Consider the following 12,090-nt stretch of genomic DNA (forward strand, 5'->3'; position numbering starts at 1 on the left):
CCTCCAGTAGTAGTGCCACCCCCTCGTTTGCAGCATCCCGCCGCTAGCACCATTGACGTACGATGGAAGCATCGCGGGCGACCAGTTGGAGAAGGTGCGTCCGCCTGTGGGAGTACCACCGACGAACGATTGGAGCAGCACCGGCGGCCCGTCAGAGCATGTCCAGCCGCATGTGGGAGCATGGCTCTCTGCCCGTCGGAGCGCGACCGGTGGATGATTGGAGCAGCGTCGGCGGCCCGTCGGAGCAGGTCCGGCCGCCCGTGGTAGCAATTCCGCCCGCCGTGGGAGCACCCTCGATGGACGATTGGAGCGGTCGGCGCCCGTGGGAGCAGGTCCAGCTGCTCGTGGAAGCAAGTTTGTCCGCCTTTGGGAGCAGCACCGTCCGCCCGTGGAAGCAGGTTTGGCCGCACGTGGCAGCAGGTCCGTCCGCCCGTGGGAGCACCGCCGCCATCGCCCCTTGCATAATCTGGTGGCGTGTGTGGCCACTTTGTACACCTTGCACGCTCCCGAAACTAATGGAGCTCGCCCCGTGCATTAGCAACCAGCGCGGCCCCTTGATGAGTCTCGCCGGAGAGAGCAGAGAGAGATCACATGGAGAGAGATTGATGGATATGGAGATGGTGAGCGACGGGGAAAGAAATGAGAAGCGACAGGATAAAATTTGTTCATTCGAGTGGTGGATGATTTTGTCATTATAAAAGAAACAAAGAAAGACAAGTGTATTTTTTTAGACAAAAGGCACTTAATGCCCGACTTTTAATTAATAAAGCCTTTAGGTTTTGAATACACAAATACCGGTACATGCTGCGGCATACAACTTCGCTAAACATAAAAAAGAGCTAAAGCAGAAACAAAGAAAGACAAGTGTATATTCATCTCATCATAATGTTACGTCATACTTGTAGGTTAAGACACATGTTATCTCCTGTTCTGGAAATAATAAAATAATATAGAATTATTCGTTTAATTGTTTTTTAAAACAATTTTTCATAGATCTGTCGCCTGTGACTATCCTGGGTTCCTCGGGTGAGAGCTGACATAACCACCTAGACTATGACGGACTAGTGGTTGGGGGCGCCTCCTCACCGTGCGGTGGTTGTCCAATTCCATTCCAATAGGAGTCCTATTTCATTTTGTGTGTTCGTCATCCCAATAGCAGTGCTATTTCCTTTTGTGTGTTACCATCCCTTCCACTCTCCAATCCCTGCCAAAATGCATCTTCAATACAACAAAACTACATGTAACTGTTATGACCTGAAAGCTGAATCTTCATATAGTATACCAAACAGCGCGCATTTACTTAATTTAAAAGTTCAAATATTTCTCGATATACATGCAACATACCTCTTGAGGTACCCATTCATTCTACAGTTCCATAAAACAGTGTAGTAAGTTCATTTGTATTAGGTATCCATAGTCAATCGGGCTATAGGAAAAAGGCAAAAGTTACATGTTACATTCACAGTCCATGGTTCTTATGCTAGTGGCCAGGTTACAACACATGCATCTCTACATAGTTGCACTCAGCTTAGCTTGAGTCTTTTTAATGGACATGGATTAATCTGAATCTGCCTGAAGTAGTACCTGTATCAGAAACCCCTCCTCCTTTGCCATACAGTTGCAGCCCAATCTTATCATCCCAATCACGGTCAAATTCTTCTAAGCATCCGTCGTCGTTCTCTGTGTACATTCTTCTCCCACCGGCATGCCCCAATACAGTTTTTGATGTGGAAGCTCTCGGTCTGGTGCTTCATCAAGTCACGGGAGGTACCTGTGTTGGACCTTGGCATGCCAATCTGCATCTCCGTCTTTCTAGGAAACTCATCCTGTCATCATCGATTAGTTCGGACAAAAAGGGGAAACAGAAAGGCCTAGTACTTTCAATCCAAACAATGCAAGGCAGAACAACCAAACTACATCTTCACTCAAATGCTAGCCAAAGACAACAACAAGGCCACCAAATGAAGATATATATATATATAGTGTAGGTGTCAATATCCTGACAATTAAACGGAAGATAGTACTAACATAAACATCCATTTGCCATAGGATGTAGGTGCAATAAGATCAGCAATAAGAAAAATAACCTACCAGCTCAACAGAAGATACAAACAGTCCTCAGTTCCATCGCCTCCCTGAAGGTAGAAGATACAAACATCCAGTATAATAAATGGTGAGCTCAATGCAGCAAGGTAACTATCCTTCTGATCTATATGTAGCAAGTATAGATTTGTGTCACTTGAAAAAAGTAGTGGTCAAAAATGTTGAATCTCTTACCAGAACAATTTGTCAACCTAGTCATTTTCGTAGTCCAACTCCAGAGTCCAAACCATGTGACAACTGGATACCCCTGAAAGCTTTTCTCAGAAACCTGAGGAACACACTTTAATTTAGCTACGTGGTCAGCCAAATAAGATGGCATATCAGAATAATAGTGAACTTTCAAATTGTGTAGCCACACAACTGAAAGATCCATACACACACCATAATTGAATCGCATTTTGTTTCTAGCCTTCCAGTCATGCTACTACAAAGGATAACAAAATAAATTCAGCAAAGGCAAGGAATAAAGCAACAAAAATAGAAGAACATGTATGATACTAAAACTGCCAAGTGTAGATCATCACTTACCTTGTTGTAGACGTGAAACAATCTTGTCATGGTGGCGTACATGGGAGCTTTCTGAAACCACAAGATAAGCCTTGAGAATAAATTCACCATTGCATATTGCAGTGCAAGGAATATGGATGATTAAAATTTTCGAGTAAACATGCACCACATCTATTATATTAAACTGCACTCTGTGTGGCTTGTGAGGTCAGTGGAACAAAATAAGTCAACTCTTGCCGGCAAGTCGCTATACAACTTAGTGTACATGAATGAATGGCTATATTTTTTTGTGATTAAGTAAGGCGGAGAGAATACACTATATATGAAATTGCAGTGAATTAGTTTGAGGAAAAAAACCACAAAAGTGCAGGTCAGAGCCTGGATCACCACATTCTCTTCAGAGCTATCTAAAAAAGTCCACATAGAGAACCATAGACTGTCAATCAGTGTAAATATCAATAATTCAATATCTCGTTGCGCCTGCAACCCAAATGACGTGGTACAAACATAAAGAGGGAACATCGCCATGCTTATTTGGATCCTAAAGCTGCAGTACGAGATGATGCAGCAGTATGTAAAGGCCTACCTATTTACCAACAAGTGGTTCTCTGATTTCTCCAAACAATATGAACTGTCCCTTGTTAGTATTGTCAGTACAGCTGATGCTGAAATCAAAGGTAAAAGTTATATGTAGAAGCAAGCATGTAAGAAACATTAGGAACCTGGATTTCACGATGCAGTTACAAGTTGGAATAGAGCAACGTTTAGACAAATGGAAAACGGAAAAAGTTGCAGAAAAGGAAACCTTCAGCAGCGGTGCATCTTCTTCATGTATCTTGCATTCCCCATGTAAAATAATTTCTCCTCCCTGCCAAGCGCCCAAGAGACATACATCCGATGTGGAACTATGAGAAAAAAAAAAAGGAAAGAAAACATCACGGTAGCAGAATCAGGCGGCGGCAGTGCTTGGAATTCGACGTCCTCTGTAGCCCTCATTCGGGCGCATCGACTCATCCGCCTGCACCTGTAAGGGCGATCTTCTTTTTCAGAAGAAGAGTCGATGAGGCGATCCACCTTCCTCGGCCGCCTATCGAGGCGAACTACTTCAGTCCCTCTCGTGAAGGATGATCCTAGCATCTCCTTCCCGGCAGTGCTCCGGATCAAGATGCCGCCCTCCATCAGATGCAGAGCCCTGGCGTTGCAGCCCCGTCTGCACACACCGCTGGGACTCCTGGATGTCGTTTACCCGCTCCTGACCCAACGACGTCGACGAGAAGAAGGGGCGGAGGCGGACGAGCAGTGGGGTGTTGCCGCCGTGAGACAGTGGGAGATGAGGCCGAGAATGTGGGGGAGAGGAGTCTTGCGTGCGTGGGAGACCTAACGATGACAGGGGCGTGGGGCTCGAGATGTTACCCACTGCCTGCGGTACAAAACCAATGCAGTACAACTCGAACGAGTAGTACAAAGGCCAGGGAAATCAATCAATGAGGCAAACTTTCCGCAACCAGGAACAAGCAACGCGACTATCGTGGAGCGATGTGAGATGGGGCAAAGGTATACGCACTTACTTGTTCTCAATATGTACCTTGTTTTGGGAAACTAGGACCTCCTATTGGTAGCCCTCTTCAGTGGTACGATTAGGCCCTGTCAATCCAACGTTTAACGTTAAGTGGATCGTACCCTTCTATCTCTTTAGCGGATACTCAATGATTGTACGTACCAAGATTAATAAAGAAGCTTATATCTATTTTCATGTGTACTCTCGGGACCATCTAGCTGGCGATTAACTTTAGGTCATCAGTAGCTTGACTCTTAAATAGACAGTTTGTATTATTAGGAGGCTAAAGATCACAATATATAGTATAAGTACAGGTGCAAATATGCAGGAAACCCCCTAACATATAGGGAAACTACAATATACAAATATATACATCTAACACCTCCCCTCAAACTCATGGTGATCCACAACACTGAGTTTGGAGAGTAAGAAGTCATGCTGCGCTCTGGTTTGTGTCTTTGTAAAGAAATCCGCCAACTGCAAGTCTGAAGGCACATACTGAAGCGCAACAACCTGAGCCTGCACCTGAGCACGTGTATAAAAAACATCAACACCAATATGCTTGGTAAGCTCATGCTTGACCGGATCATGTGCAATACTGATATCACCTGTACTGTCAGACAAATGTGGAGTGGGTGTCGTAATAGAGACCCCAAAATCTGCAAGCAACCACTGTAACCAGGTCACCTCAGAAATCAACAAGGCCATAGCCCGCAGCTCAGCCTCAACACTCGAACGAGAAGCTGCTACCTGTTTCTTCGTCTTCCAAGCAACAAGCGAACCACAAGAAACACATAGTAAGCAGAAAGTGAACGATGATCCGTAGGATCACTCGCCCACGTAGCATCCGAGTAGCACTAGAGATGGAGAGAGCTAGAACGAGGAAAGAAAAGGTGACGAGTGATCGTGCCATGAAGATAACGAAGAATACGGAGGAGATGACTGTAGTGAACGGTGGTAGGAACTGAGACAAACTGACTCAGAATATGAACATGATAAGAGATATCAGGACGAGTGACAGCAAGATAAACAAGACTCCCAACAAGATGGCGATAACGTGTTGAATCAGGAAGAGGATCACCATCAGTAGGACGAAGCTTAACATTAAGCTCCATAGGAGTCTCAACAGTGCGCTAATCCCCAAGAGCAACACGAGCAAGAAGATCCTGAATATACTTTTCCTGAGAGATAGAAAAGCCATCAGAAGTGGAGGAGACCTCAATCCCAAGAAAGTAGCGAAGAGGACCAAGATCAGTCATAAGAAACTGATCACGAAGACGAGACTTGACAAAGGCAATATACCCAGGATCATCACCAGTAATGATCATATCATCAACATAGAGAAGGAGAAGAGTCAGTCCACGAGGAGAAGTGTGAACAAATAGCGTTGGATCATGAAAGCTAGGAGAGAAACTAGCAGCAGTCACCATAGAGGCAAAGCTCTCAAACCAGGCACGAGGGGCCTGTTTCAGGCCATAAAGAGAACGCCGAAGACGACAAACCATCCCATCGGGAACAAAATACCCAGGAGGAGGCTGCATGTAAACCTCCTCACTCAACTCGCCATTAAGAAAAGCGTTCTGAACATCAAGCTGGGACACAGACCAGCGTCGAACAGAAGCGACAACAAGAAGAGTACGCACAGTGGTCATATGAGCCACAGGGCAAAAGTCTCATCATAGTCACGGCCGTGCTCCTTCTGAAAGCCACGAGTCACAAGACACGCTTTATAGCGCTCAAGAGATCCATCAGAGCGGGTCTTAATTTTATAGACCCACTTACACGTGATAGGACGAATACCAGGAGGGGAGAAACGAGATCCCAGGTGCCAGTGCGCTCAAGCGCAACAATCTTCTCAGCCATGGCAAGCTGCCATTCAGGATGACGCTTGGCATCCCGATAAGAAGTCGGCTCGGAGGCAACAGAGAGACCATACTGACTAGGAGAGTAACGGTCTAAAGCACGACGCTGACGAACAGGCCGTGAAGAGGGAAGCTCATCGACGGAAGACGACTCATCAGAAGAAGAGGAAGAAGGAACAGCAGAGGAAGGGTCCTGATGGTGTGCAGTCGACACGTCCGTTGGGAACCCCAAGAGGAAGGTGTGATGCGCACAGCAGTAAGTTTCCCTCAGTAAGAAACCAAGGTTATCGAACCAGTAGGAGTCAAGGAACACCTGAAGGTTGTTGGTGGCGGAGTGTAGTGCGGGGCAACACCAGGGATTCCGGCGCCAACGTGGAACCTGCACAACACAATCAAAGTACTTTGCCCCAACGTAACGATGAGGTTGTCAATCTCACCTGACTTGCTTAGTAAACAAAGGATTAGATGTATAGTGTGGATGATGATGTTTGTTTGGGAAGAACGAGTAACGAACAATTGCGATAGATTGTATTTCGGATGTAAAGAATGGACCGGGGTCCACAGTTCACTAGTGGTGTCTCTCCCATGAGATAAATAGATGTTGGGTGAACAAATTACAGTTGGGCAATTGAGAAATAAAGAAGGCATAACAATGCACATACATATATCATGATGAGTACTATGAGATTTAATCAGGGCATTACGACAAAGTACATAGACCGCTATACAGCATGCATCTATGCCTAAAAAGTCCACATTCAGGTTATCATCCGAACCCCTTCCAGTATTAAGTTGCAACAACAGACAATTGCATTAAGTATGGTGCGTAATGTAATCAACACAAATATCCTTAGACAAAGCATTGATGTTTTACCCTAGTGGCAACAGCACATCCACAACCTTAGAACTTTCACGTCACTCGTCCCAGATTCAATGGAGGCATGAACCCACTATCGAGCATAAATACTCCCTCTTGGAGTCACAAGTATCAACTTGGCCAGAGCCTCTACTAGCAACGGAAAGCATGCAAGAACATAAACAACATATATGATAGATTGATAATCAACTTGACATAGTATTCAATATTCATCGGATCCCAACAAACACAACATGTAGCATTACAAATAGATGATCTTGATCATGATAGGCAGCTCACAAGATCTAACATGATAGCACAATGAGGAGAAGACAACCATCTAGCTACTTCTATGGACCCATAGTCCGGGGTGAACTACTCACACATTGATCCGGAGGCGATCATGGCGATGAAGAGACCTCCGGGAGATGATTCCCCTCTCCCGGCGAGGTGCCGGAGGCGATCTCCTGAATCCCCCGAGATGGGATTGGCGGCGGCGGCGTCTCTGTAAGGTTTTCCGTATCGTGGCTCTCGGTACTGGGGGTTTCGCGACGAAGGCTTTAAGTAGGCGGAAGGGCAGAGTCGGGGGCGTCATGAGGGGCCCACACGCTAGGGCCACGCGGGCCCAAGCCTGGCCGCGCTGCCCTAGTGTGTCGCCACCTCGTGGCCCCACTTCGTATCTCCCTCGGTCTTCTGGAAGCTTCGTGGAAAAATAAGACCCTGGGCGTTGATTTCGTCCAATTCCGAGAATATTTCCTTTGTAGGATTTCTGAAACCAAAAACAGCGAGAAAACAACAAGCTGGCTCTTCGGCATCTCGTCAATAGGTTAGTGCCGGAAAATGCATAATAATGACATATAATGTGTATAAAACATGTGAGTATCATCATAAAAGTAGCATGGAACATAAGAAATTATAGATACGTTTGAGACGTATCAAGCATCCCCAAGCTTAGTTCCTACTCGCCCTCGAGTAGGTAAACGATAACAAAGATAATTTACGAAGTGACATGCTATCATAATCTTGATCAATACTATTGTAAAGCATATGAGATGAATGCAGCGATTTGAAGCAATGGTGAAGATAATGAGTAAACAAATGAATCATATAGCAAAGACTGTTCATGAATAATACTTTCAAGACAAGGATCGATAAGACTTGCATAAAAGTTACTCATAAAGCAATAAATTCAAAGTAAAGGCATTGAAGCAACACAAAGGAAGATATAAGTTTCAGCGGTTGCTTTCAACTTCAACATATTTATCTCATGGATAATTGTCAACACAAAGTAATATAACAAGTGCAATAGGTAAACATGTAAGAATCAATGCACAAAGTTGATACAAGTGTTTGCTTCTAAGATAGAAGGAATAGGTAAACTGACTCAACAATAAAGTAGAAGATAGGCCCTTCGCGAGAGGAAGCATGGATTACTATTTTTGTGCTAGAGCTTTTCATTTTGAAAACAAGAAACAATTTTGTCAACGGTAGTAATAAATCATATGTGTTATGTATAAGATATCCTATAAGTTGCAAGCCTCATGCATAGTATACCAATAGTGCTCGCACCTTGTCCTAATTAGCTTGGATTAACATGGATTATCATTGCATAGCATATGTTTCAACCAAGTGTCACAAAGGGGTACCTCTATGCCGCTCTGTATAAAGGTCTAAGGAGAAAGCTCGCATTGGATTTCTCGCTTTTGATTATTCTCAACTTAGACATCCATACCGGGACAACATAGACAACGGATAATGGACTCCTCTTTAATGCATAAGCATTCAACAACGATTAATATTCTCATAAGAGATTGAGGATTAATTGTCCAAGCTGAAACTTCCACCATGAGTCATGGCTTTAGTTAGCGGCCCAATGTTCTTCTCTAACAATATGCATACTCAAACCATTTGATCATGAAAATCGCCCTTACTTCGAGACAAGACGAACATGCATAGCAACTCACATGATATTCAACAAAGGTAAAAGTTGATGGCGTCCCCGAAACATGGTTATCGCTCAACAAGCAACTTATTAAGAAATAAGATACATAGCTACATATTCTTCACCACAATAGTTTTTAAAGCTATTTTCCCATGAGCTATATATTGCAAAGACAAAGGATAGAATTTTTAAAGGTAGCACTCAAGTAATGTACTTTGGAATGGCAGAGAAATACCATGTAGTAGGTAGGTATGGTGGACACAAATGGCATAGTGTTTGGCTCAAGGATTTGGATGCACGAGAAGAATTCCTCTCAATACAAGGCTAGGCTAGCAAGGTTGTTTGAAGCAAACTCAAGTATAAAACGGTGCAGCAAGACTCACATATGAACATATTGTAAGTATTATAAGACTTTACATCATCTCCTTGTTGTTCAAACACCTTAACCAGAAAATATCTAGACTCTAGAGAAACTAATCATGCAAACCAGATTTTAACAAGCTCTATGTAGTTCTTCATTAATGGGTGCAAAGTACATGATGCAAGAGCTTAAACATGATCTATATGAGCACAACAATTGCCAAGTATCAAATTATTCAAGACATTATACTATTTACCACATGCAGCATTTTCCGTTTCCAACCATATAACAATGAACGAAGTAGTTCAACCTTCGCCATGAACATTAAGAATAAAGCTAAGAACATATGTGTTCATACGAAACAGCGGAGCGTGTCTCTCTCCCAAACAAAGAATGCTAGGATCCGAATTTATTCAAACAAAAACAAAAAACAAAAACAAACAGACGCTCCAAGTAAAGCACATAAGATGTGACGGAATAAAAATATAGTTTCACTAGAGGTGACCTCGATAAGTTGTCGATGAAGAAGGGATGCCTTGGGCATCCCCAAGCTTAGATGCTTGAGTCTTATTAAAATATGCGGGGATGAACCACGGGGGCATCCCCAAGCTTAGACTTTTCACTCTTCTTGATCATATTGTATCATCCTCCTCTCTTGACCCTTGAAAACTTCCTCCACACCAAACTCGAAACAAACTCATTAGAGGGTTATTGCATAATTGAAAATTCATATATTCGAGAGGTGACATAATCATTCTTAACACTTCGGACATTGCACAAAGCTACTGAAAGCTAATGGAACAAAGAAATCCATCAAACATAGCGAACGAGGCTATGCGAAATAAAAGGCGAGAATCTGTCAAAACAGAACGATCACGTAAAGACGAATTTTTTAGAGGCACCGGACTTGCACGAGATGAAAATGCCCAAATTTAATGAAAGTTGCGTACATATCCGAGGATCACGCACGTAAATTGGCAGATTTTCTAAATTTTCTACAGCGAGGGCGGTTCAATGTCGTGACGACAAGAAATCTGTTCTGCGCGAGTAATCCAAATCTAGTATTGACTTTACTATCAAAGACTTTACTTGGCACAATAATGCAATAAAATAAAGATAAGAAGAGGTTGCTACAGTAGTAACAACTTCCAAGACTCAAATATAAAACAAAAGTGCAGAAGTAAAAGAATGGGTTGTCTCCCATAAGCGCTTTTCTTTAACGCCTTTCAGCTAGGCGCAGAAAGTGTGAATCAAGTATTATCAAGAGATGAAGCATTAGCATTCTTACCAGGGGCCTTGCGCCTACCTTTCTTACTCTTATTCTTACTCTTTGGTTTAGGGAATATATGACCGCATCCGGGCGTAGAGGTAAAATTTAGAGTGCCTTTCCCCACATCTATGATTGCTCCCACAAGTTTCAGCAGGGACCTTCCAAGTGTGATTTGTCCTGTCCCTTGTGGAGTTCTTTCAGTGTGCCATTCGGAGTAATTTATCATCATATCATCAAGAAGCTTTGTTGCCGCCCCCAAAGTAATGGACATAAAAGTACCTCCAGCAGCTGAATCCAATAGGTTCCGCGAAAAAAAATTCAGTCCTGCATAAAAGGTTTGGATGATCATCCAAGTAGTCAGTCCATGGGTAGGGCAATTCTTTACCAAAGATTTCATTCTCTCCCATGCTTGAGCAACATGTTCGTTATCCAATTGCTTAAAATTCATTATGCTACTTCTTAAAGATATAATTTTAGTGGGAGAATAATATCTACCAATGAAAGCGTCCTTACATTTAGTCCATGAATCAATACTATTCTTAGGCAAAGATAGCAACCAATGTTTAGCTCTTCCTCTTAAGGAGAAAGGAAACAATTTTAATTTTATAATATCACCATCTACATCCTTATACTTTTGCATTTCACAAAGTTCAACAACATTATTAAGATGGGCAGCAGCATCATCAGAACTAACACCAGAAAATTGCTCTCTCATAACAAGATTCAGTAAAGTAGGTTTAATTTCGTAAAATTCTGCTGTAGTAGCAGGTGGAGCAATAGGTGTGCATATGAAATCATTATTATTTGTGCTAGTGAAGTCACACAACTTAGTATTCTCAGGAGTACCCATTTTAGCAGTAGTAAATAAAGCAAACTAAATAAAGTAAATGCAAGTAACTAATTTTTTTTGTTTTTAATACAGAGAACAAGACAGTAAATAAAGTAAAGCTAGCAACTAATTTTTTTGTGTTTTTGATATAAGAAGCAAACAAAGCAGTAAATAAAGTAAAGTAAAACAAAGCAAGACAAAAACAAAGTAAAGAGATTGGATGTGGGAGACTCCCCTTGCAGCGTGTCTTGATCTCCCCGGCAACGGCGCCAGAAATCTACTTGATGGCGTGCAGTCGACACGTCCGTTGGGAACCCCAAGAGGAAGGTGTGATGCGCACAACGAGAAGTTTCCCTCGGTAAGAAACCAAGGTTATCGAACCAAGTAGGAGTCAAGGAACACGTGAAGGTTGTTGGTGGCGAGTGTAGTGCGGCGCAACACCGGGGATTCGGCGCCAATGTGGAACCCGCACAACACAATCAAAGTACTTTGCCCCAACGTAACGAGTGAGGTTGTCAATCTCACCGACTTGCCGTAAACAAAGGATTAGATGTATAGTGTGGATGATGATGTTTGTTTGCAAAGAACGAGTAACAAACAATTGCAGTAGATTGTATTTCGGATGTAAAGAATGGACCGGGGTCCACAGTTCACTAGTGGTGTCTCTCCCATAAGATAAATAGATGTTGGGTGAACAAATTACAGCTTGGGCAATTGACAAAAAAAGAAGGCATAACAATGCACATACATATATCATGATGAGTACTATGAGATTTAATCGAGGCATTACGACAAAGTACAT

At 43.0% G+C, this 12,090-nt stretch overlaps 1 long non-coding RNA gene across 5 annotated transcripts; it reads right to left on the minus strand.

Moving 5' to 3' along the window:
* Nucleotides 1-1,274: 1,274 nt before the first annotated feature.
* On the minus strand, nucleotides 1,275-3,986 carry LOC124677163. 5 transcript variants are annotated; one of them, XR_006993967.1, is made up of 4 exons: nucleotides 2,632-3,986; nucleotides 2,485-2,527; nucleotides 2,278-2,371; nucleotides 1,275-2,135 (listed from the first exon to the last, which is right to left on the minus strand). It is a non-coding gene; the product is annotated as an uncharacterized LOC124677163 (long non-coding RNA). The 5 variants fall into 5 exon arrangements; XR_006993966.1 differs by having other exon boundaries at nucleotides 2,485-3,986; XR_006993965.1 differs by having other exon boundaries at nucleotides 1,275-1,826; nucleotides 2,092-2,135; nucleotides 2,278-3,986.
* Between the last annotated feature and the right edge of the window lie 8,104 nt (nucleotides 3,987-12,090).

Source organism: Lolium rigidum, chromosome 7, assembly GCF_022539505.1.
Source record: "Lolium rigidum isolate FL_2022 chromosome 7, APGP_CSIRO_Lrig_0.1, whole genome shotgun sequence".
In the NCBI taxonomy this organism is placed as follows: domain Eukaryota; kingdom Viridiplantae; phylum Streptophyta; class Magnoliopsida; order Poales; family Poaceae; genus Lolium; species Lolium rigidum.